The sequence below is a fragment of the Pinus tabuliformis genome, chromosome 1_2 (assembly GCF_031772625.1).
Source record: "Pinus tabuliformis cultivar Carrire ecotype Pingquan chromosome 1_2, CPIR1, whole genome shotgun sequence".
In the NCBI taxonomy this organism is placed as follows: Eukaryota; Viridiplantae; Streptophyta; class Pinopsida; order Pinales; family Pinaceae; genus Pinus; species Pinus tabuliformis.
Window position 1 is genome coordinate 769,153,155 of NC_142298.1, and position 8,016 is coordinate 769,161,170.

Genomic DNA, 8,016 nt, shown 5'->3' on the forward strand with positions numbered 1-8,016 from the left:
ATCTCCTGCGATGACCTAATTATAGACTAGTTCAGTAGAGTGAACTTGTACGACATGCCACGTGTCACTGTTTCAACCTTAGGTTTTGAAAATTATACCCAAACAAAATAAAGTCTGTACTCTTTCTATAACTTCTTACGAAATTTCAATCTGATGCTCAGAGAGAACGTTATGACAATTTTCCCAAGGTCACCTGTTTAGGATGTAATTCGGGAGTATGCAAAACCCTAAATTCCTCAGATCATATATACGAAAATATAGCGAGACAAGATCTAAATTTTGGACTTGAGGTTCAGACAAATTTCTTCTCAAATGGGTTTTTGTTTTATGTTCTGAAACTTCGTAGGAAAATGTTATAGTGAACATTCCAGGATGCCCTGTTTGAGATGAAATTATGGAGCTTGCAAAAACCCTAACTTCCTCAGATCATATATCTTAAAATATAATGAGACAAGGTCTGAAATTCAGACCCGTGGTTCAGTGAGATTTTGTCTCAAATGGGTTTTGTTTTAGCTTCTGAAACATCGCAAAAAAGACGTTATAGAGAAAATTACACGATGACCTGTTTGGAGTAGTGAAACTCGAGAATCCAAAGCTCTGATTCCAAATATTATGAAACCATCTCACGAAAGGATAGAAAAGATAGATCAATGCCTTAGAAATAAGCCTCTTCGAGGGGGCAACCTCCTTTACATTACACAAATGAACAATTATTGGATGATACAAATGATAAGACCTCCTTTCTATATATAGGAGTCTAAGGGGTCATAATATAATCAGAGCCGACATAAAAATAATAATGTAAGAGCACAATAATAACAATAGTGGGCTTCTATGGGGCACAATAATAACAGGATAGGGACTACATGGGCACACCAATATAATAAGGTGTTTGTACTAATAACAATAAGGGGTTACACTTGTAGTATAGGGACCTAACACTTTGTTTTTGGCCATGTGATAAGAAGCTACAGAATCAATGAGCCACTCATGAGAATGAGAAGAAGAAGATACATTTACTGCATAACCAAACTGAGATGCTTGACAACCACATGCAGAAAGTGTTATTCCTGAAGACGAAGTTGAAGAGTGCTCCAAATGGATGTTATGCTCCTTCATTGCTACTTTTAAGGCTTCCATCTTCTTAAATCATTTGGATTATAAATGGCCATCTCGATTAGAAAAGTTGCAATGTCTATCAATCTTCTTCTCTTTGTTTTTATTTTCCTTATCATTTTGTTGAATTGATTTTTCATTTTGAGACTGAAAGTGCTTAGAACCCTTGATTAGTTTAGGACCATTCTTTTTAGGATGCTACTTCATAGGATTATTTGAACTTGGTTGCTGCTGGGCGGTTAAGGCTTTTTTAGAAGAGTTTCTAAGATTAAGAAGACCAAGATGTAAGAATTGTTTTTGTTCTCTTATTAAAGAATCACGAAAGGCATCAAAAGAGGGAGACTTGTAGTCTTGTCCTTGAGAAATAAATGCTTCTTTAGTAGAATGGAAGGTGGAAACAATCACAGAGTAGGTTGGTCCCAACTTAGTAAGAATGTAATAGAGAAGGTTACCATCTTCTTTCTTAACCTTAACACCTTCCAAAAGAAGTCTAAGGGTCTTGAAATTGGAAAAAAAATATTCAATGGAAGAAAAATTATTGGGGTCCAACGTAAGCAACTTATTTTCAAGTTGATGGGCACTAATTTCATTTTTCTCCACGGTCAACCATGGCCATCCATTATGACTCAATATATTTCACTATGGTTCATATACATAAATGTGGTTGACATGCGTCAAGAACTAGAGTCTTGAATGATATTAGACATTTTAACAATCAGATTAGTTTGGTGACATTGTAAAATTGGGCTATGTTTGCATTGGGCCACTAATTTTTCATTATTATTATCACTTATTGATATATATTTCATCCATTTCTACCATTATTTATCATGCCATTTATCATATAATGCCATTTTATAATTATTTATGCTCTTGTGAGTAAATAATAATGTTTCTCCTTTATTTTTAATAAATTGATAATTATTATGCATGATTTTTCCAATTATGGTTTATTAATGAAAATGTTCTAACATCACTCACAATCCCCCTCTCCAATGTCTCTTCCAGATTGCAAATTTGATCTTCATCTCATAATCAAATATTCCAACTCAGAAATTCGTTGGGATAAAAAATGACAATTTTGCATTGGAATTTTAGGGAAAAGGAAGAAGAATATTAAAAATCTGAGACACAAGTTTTGTGCAGAACAGACCAAGTTAGTTTTCCTTATGAGCATCTTTCTAAAATTCGGTCTAGATTGAGAGAAACACAAGATTATTTGAAAGATATTTTCTCATATTTGATGTTGTGACCATTTTCCAAATTCTCCCAATTGCAATGCGAAATTCAACTTGTTCCAAGTGAATCGTAATGGGAAGATATTTTAGATATGATATTGTTTATTTATATTTTGTAATAAATCCAAAATTGTAATGGAAAATAATTTTGTAATCCATTCAATTGTAATTTCTCTTTTCTTTCCGTGTATTTAAAGGAAAACCGAGATCAAAGAAAAAAAAATGGACAATTGTTGAATTTGTGCCAAAACTAAGAACTTTATTATGGTGTAATTATTTCTCTGATATATTTTAATGAAGGAAGCTATCCATTGAGTTCTACCTCTGATCTGAATTATTTTCAAGGGACTCCGACTTCGTTCATGAAACAGCAAAAGAAGATCATGGCTTCACCCTTTTCAAAATGGATAAACAGAACTCAATAGAAGTGATAGAGTACGCTTCCAATTTCATTAAATCCGCAGTATGACATCAATACTCCACGGCCCAGGGAGTGATCGTTAGATCCTATTTCGTTTATGAAACAGCAGTGGCAACTGTTCATAGAAAGCTTCATTGTCCTGTAGTATTTACTTCGTTGTTATAGTATGAACTACGTCCATTATGCCACACCGTCGAGAATTCATCGCCTGTTGAAAATATCATTAAAGTTAACGTCAGTCAAAGCGTCAGAAACTTGACAATTTATATCGTTAAACTTTTACGTTTGATGCCACACAAAACTGATAAAAGCCATTTTTACTTAATTGATTGGAATAATTCTTAATTAATGTGATATGATTTTTTATACTGGTAGGACCTTCACACAAGAAATGTTATTCTATATCTCATAAATAATGCTATACTATTTGAACGTTTATATTTCATAAATAATGGTATACTATTTGAACATTTATAAAAAAAACTTATAATTCAAAAAAAAAAAAATTATAATTTGATGATGATGATGCACGTCTACTGAGACCAAAGTGGTCTATCGGACCTATAATTTTCTTTGTTTTTAATTATCTGGCTCCTCATCTTTCTTGGCGAGATTGGTGCTGTAGCTTTCTTTTTTTCTCTACGGTGTTCCAACTTCTTTTATCTTGCATCTCCTTCATCTCTTTTGGTTCTTGAGACATTAGTGGGATATTATTATATCGATTATAATAATATAATTGATATTTCATCAGTAAACTTGCTGCAATGGAATCCGCTTTCCACACTTCATTTTTTTTAATTTTATTTTATTAATTTATTTTGATGATCAAGATTTTAGATTAATAGAGTAGTTTTTTCCTTCGTACAAATTCAAGAGTTCAATATCAAAATCTTAAAGGTTTTAATATCAAAATCCACTAATGCAATTTATAATAAATCTTAATATTGTGAATTATATATATATCTTACTATTGTGAATTATATATATATTTTAATCATGTATGTAACAAACCCCAAAGAAAAAATCAATTGTTTTTAAAGTACAAATCTCTTTATATATAAAAAAAATGTTTATATATATATATATATATATATTATTTTTTATTATTTTTGTATTTATATTCAATTGAAAGTTAATTTTACTGAGTATTTGGATTATAATGGACAATTTTAATAAATCATTGTTGAATTTGAAACAACGTTGAAAAAAAATTATATTTGAAAATTGATCAATGTGCAGAATAGTAACACTGGTTGAAATGTTTTAACCATATATTTTTTTCTATTTTTAAAACTATCTATAATATACAGATAGTTGAGATTGAATCATTTAATTTAATATGGCCTAAATATTTTATTTATTAGTATTGTTCACATTAATTATTTCTCTGTTATTAACATATTTTAAATACACCTCAATATTAATTTTTTTTTTGTTGCTCAAAAAACTTTCATTAGATCAGTCTCAACAATCCACTTTCTCTCATTCCGACCAGTCTTGTTGAGATTGGGGACTGGAGAATACCATAGAAGACACTTTACATTCATTATTTCCGGGGGGCATTATAGCCATAACATATGAGGAGAAAACAAAAAAGACACCATAATTGACAACGACATAACAAGGAGGGGCGTGGGGAGGGATTACAGGGGGAGCTGTAAAAGAACCTACACGATCATGTATATCGAAATCAATGTGTTCCACCCGCACTTCCAAGCTGTGAAAGTGGTCATTTATGCAATGATGGTTGCAACGAAGGCTATCCAACTATTCTAGAAATCCAGTTTGACTATATTGGATATCATTGAGATAAGCGACAATTTTGTTGCGGTCTTTCTACATGTGGTCCTTGAGAATATCCATATTGATTTGTATATTTTGAAGCTACTCTGCGATAGCAGGAGCCACTATGTGACTTGGAGAGTGAGATAGAGAGATAACTGCAACATCCTAGATTTCCCGACTGGTCGAGTTGTCGAAGGATGAACTATGGCTTGACTCGGGACACCTTGCATGGAATTACTGACAACCCCCCCCGCCCCCGAGGTAGGCCCCGTTGGCGACACATAACTTGTTTGGCATGAGTTGACAACTGACTCAGAGGGAAGGCCGAGGGAAATCCTTCACAGAATCTGCAAGAGAAATTAAAATAACAAAGACCAAGAACCTGATGCCCCGATTGGGTGCACACTAGAATCCAAAACCCACAAACTTTAAAACAAGAAGGGCAAGCATCCACCCAGATAGATGAGTTATTTAGGGTAAACACCTCCCACCATCCAATTGATCCACTGAAACAAATGATGCGGCCCCAAGTGCGTAGAGAGATGAATTCGGTAACATCTACCCCGAGTTGGCACCCAGACCACCAACAAAATTGACCAGGGAAGCACCCCCACATGAATAAAAACCAAAGGTAAATTTCACTAAGGAACCAATAACGAAGCATCCACAATCAAACAATGACAGAGCCCTCTAACTATAATGACTTGCAGAAGAAATTATGAACACAGATACCCTACCCCACACAATGGAAGGGAGTTCCAGGAGCTTCTGTTTTCTTTTTGAGGGCATGTGGCAGGCTGTCCCTAAAATGGTGTGGAGTTGATACAATGCCCCATCTGCTAGGGTGCCGAGATCCCAGGGACATGCCATAAGGCCCAATCCAACACGAATCGAAATAAAATAGGTTTCCACTTCACCACTCAACCAAGTCCATGACCCTATTGAGCCTCTATGGGACCTGTCTTGTGCACCTCTATTCTCCTCCCGACCCAAATTTATTAGACATAGTTCTAGACCAGAGAAAAGCGCTTAGATACCCTTGAATTTAACTATTGAATGTGCGAGAGAGATCGTCACTCGAGTGAAGTGAATGCAGGGATGACACATGATCGTTGTTTTAATGTCCAGTGGAGGAGGGCCGAACCCCGATGGCCTCTCATGTGTGAGGTGTGTGCTCGATTGATCACCTACATCGAGGGTACACCTCAATATTACTTAATTCTACATATTGAAATAATTTATTTATAACCCATATTGAATATTATTAATATTTTTAAATGTAATATATTAATTTTATATTAATAATTGATGGAATTACACATCTCTATTTTATTATTCTTATTACAAAATAATGGAACTATTTTAGTTTCAATTACTTCTTCTCATTGGGTATTAAAATATTTTGTTTTTATTCTCGTAGAGACATTTGACGTTGATGTTGAAATAAATTTGTTAAATGGACCATATTCAAATAGACTCTACATTGAAATATTTTAAAAAGTATAAGAACCATGCATCTTCCTCCTACCAAAAAAGAGAAAATATAGGTGTTTTTTTTTAAATTACTTTATTTTTATTTAAAGTTGGTATAAAATTAAATTACTTCGCATGGAAATTGAAATATTTTATTTATGATGAAGAGTGAGAATGAAATGTGTTTACCACATCTCCTTCATACCAAGTTGTAATATCAGTGATAAATTGAAATTGAAATATTTTCACCATATCTACTTTATATTGGGTTATAATAATTTTAATTAAAATTATGTAAATATGTATATTCATTTTTATTTAGATTATATTTTATTCTTACGTTAAAAAAGACATGTATCAACTCCCCCTTGAACACTCTCTTTACCGAAGAAATCACACATCGCTTCCACTCATTTTGGCTGTAGAATGCGTAAAATTATGATCGCCAATATGTAGAACCTATTTGTCCAATTCATTCAATTCATTATCTGTTAAATTTGTTGGCCTTTCATCCATCTAATTGAGCATACTAAAAATATTCTTTAAAAACTCCAATAAAATAACTTGAACTTGAAAACGACTTGTTCTCATCACCTGCAACAAAGGAGTGGATCTTTGTCTGTTGTTTGTTCATCGCTGTTTTATGTACATGATAACGTGCAACTGTTGTTTGTTCATCGCTGTTTTATGTACATGATAACGTGCAACTGTTGTAGGAAGAGATACATGACATTCAAAGAAAACATGTAGACGTTTCGCCTGTTACAAGGCCAACTATTTCTTTGTGCCCTTGTTTCCCACCAATGGAGCTTTGGGGAATGTACAAAAAAAAAATCAACCAATTCGACGAAATCATAGACAACCTCAAGGAGTGGGATACATTCGCCTAGCCTTACTATGAATCAACTATCCAAACACCCTTAGGTGACGTGGATAAAAACCATCCGCAAGCCTATAATAAGAATGGAAAGGAGTACGTGGCCACACCCAACCATTGGTTCTTCATTAACATCTAGAATGACAATTGTTGTTGATCATCATGCATGACTTATGACAAAAATAATTTCCAGTGCCAAGTGAAGGGAGATTATCAGGGCACATGCCTCTAGCTCACCTGTTGGCAGTCGATCACAAGCCTTAAACCTCTCCTTGTCAAGAATGTCAGGTGGAATGATCGGTTTGAGGTCTCCTATATGGCACAGATAATTCCAAGTGCATGGGTGTGTATGTATTTAGGCGAGCATTACAAGCCATGGTTAATATATATGTGGATTGACATATAAAAGTTTATTTCTGATTATTTAGTGGGGTTTATAGAGATGTTTTATTTTTAGCCATAATTAGAGGGAGGGATTTTTTTTAGATTTTTTAGTGTTGAAAATGGGTGGAATAATTTGAAGTGAAATTTTGATTTGTGTTATTTAAATTCGTTTTTTGATTGTATATATAGATTTATAATCAAAAACTTTAAGGCATTTTGATTACAACCTTGTGATTTCAATAAATTCTTGTAAAATTTTAGAGAAATTAAAAGGCCAACCTTATACACAAAAAAAACCAATTTGTCGCCCTGGCGTTCGGTGGACACAAAGAGGTTGGTGAGTTGGCGGCTTGCCTGCTTCATGTCCAAAGAGTATCTCACTCGCGGGACATTGCTGGGAAGAGCGTGGCCGCCGCAGGATTCGAAGAACGCCAAAAGCCCTGACACCAAATCTCAAGCCAAGTTGGGCTCTCTCGATCAGGAAGCGGAGGAAAGCAAAAGAGAGAAAGAGAGGCTCTATTATACGCTCTCGGATTTCCTCCGAGCTGGTGACGTCCACCTCCCCGAAATTGTGATTCCTTCTCAGCTGGCGGCTTGGCTCGGAATTAACTAATAAATATCATTCTCCCTTCGAAACAAAAGCTCTCTGCCCTGCACAGATCTCAATGACTTTGGTCGCCTGGTCAAATCTAAATTCAAAATATTAAATGATTTATAACTTT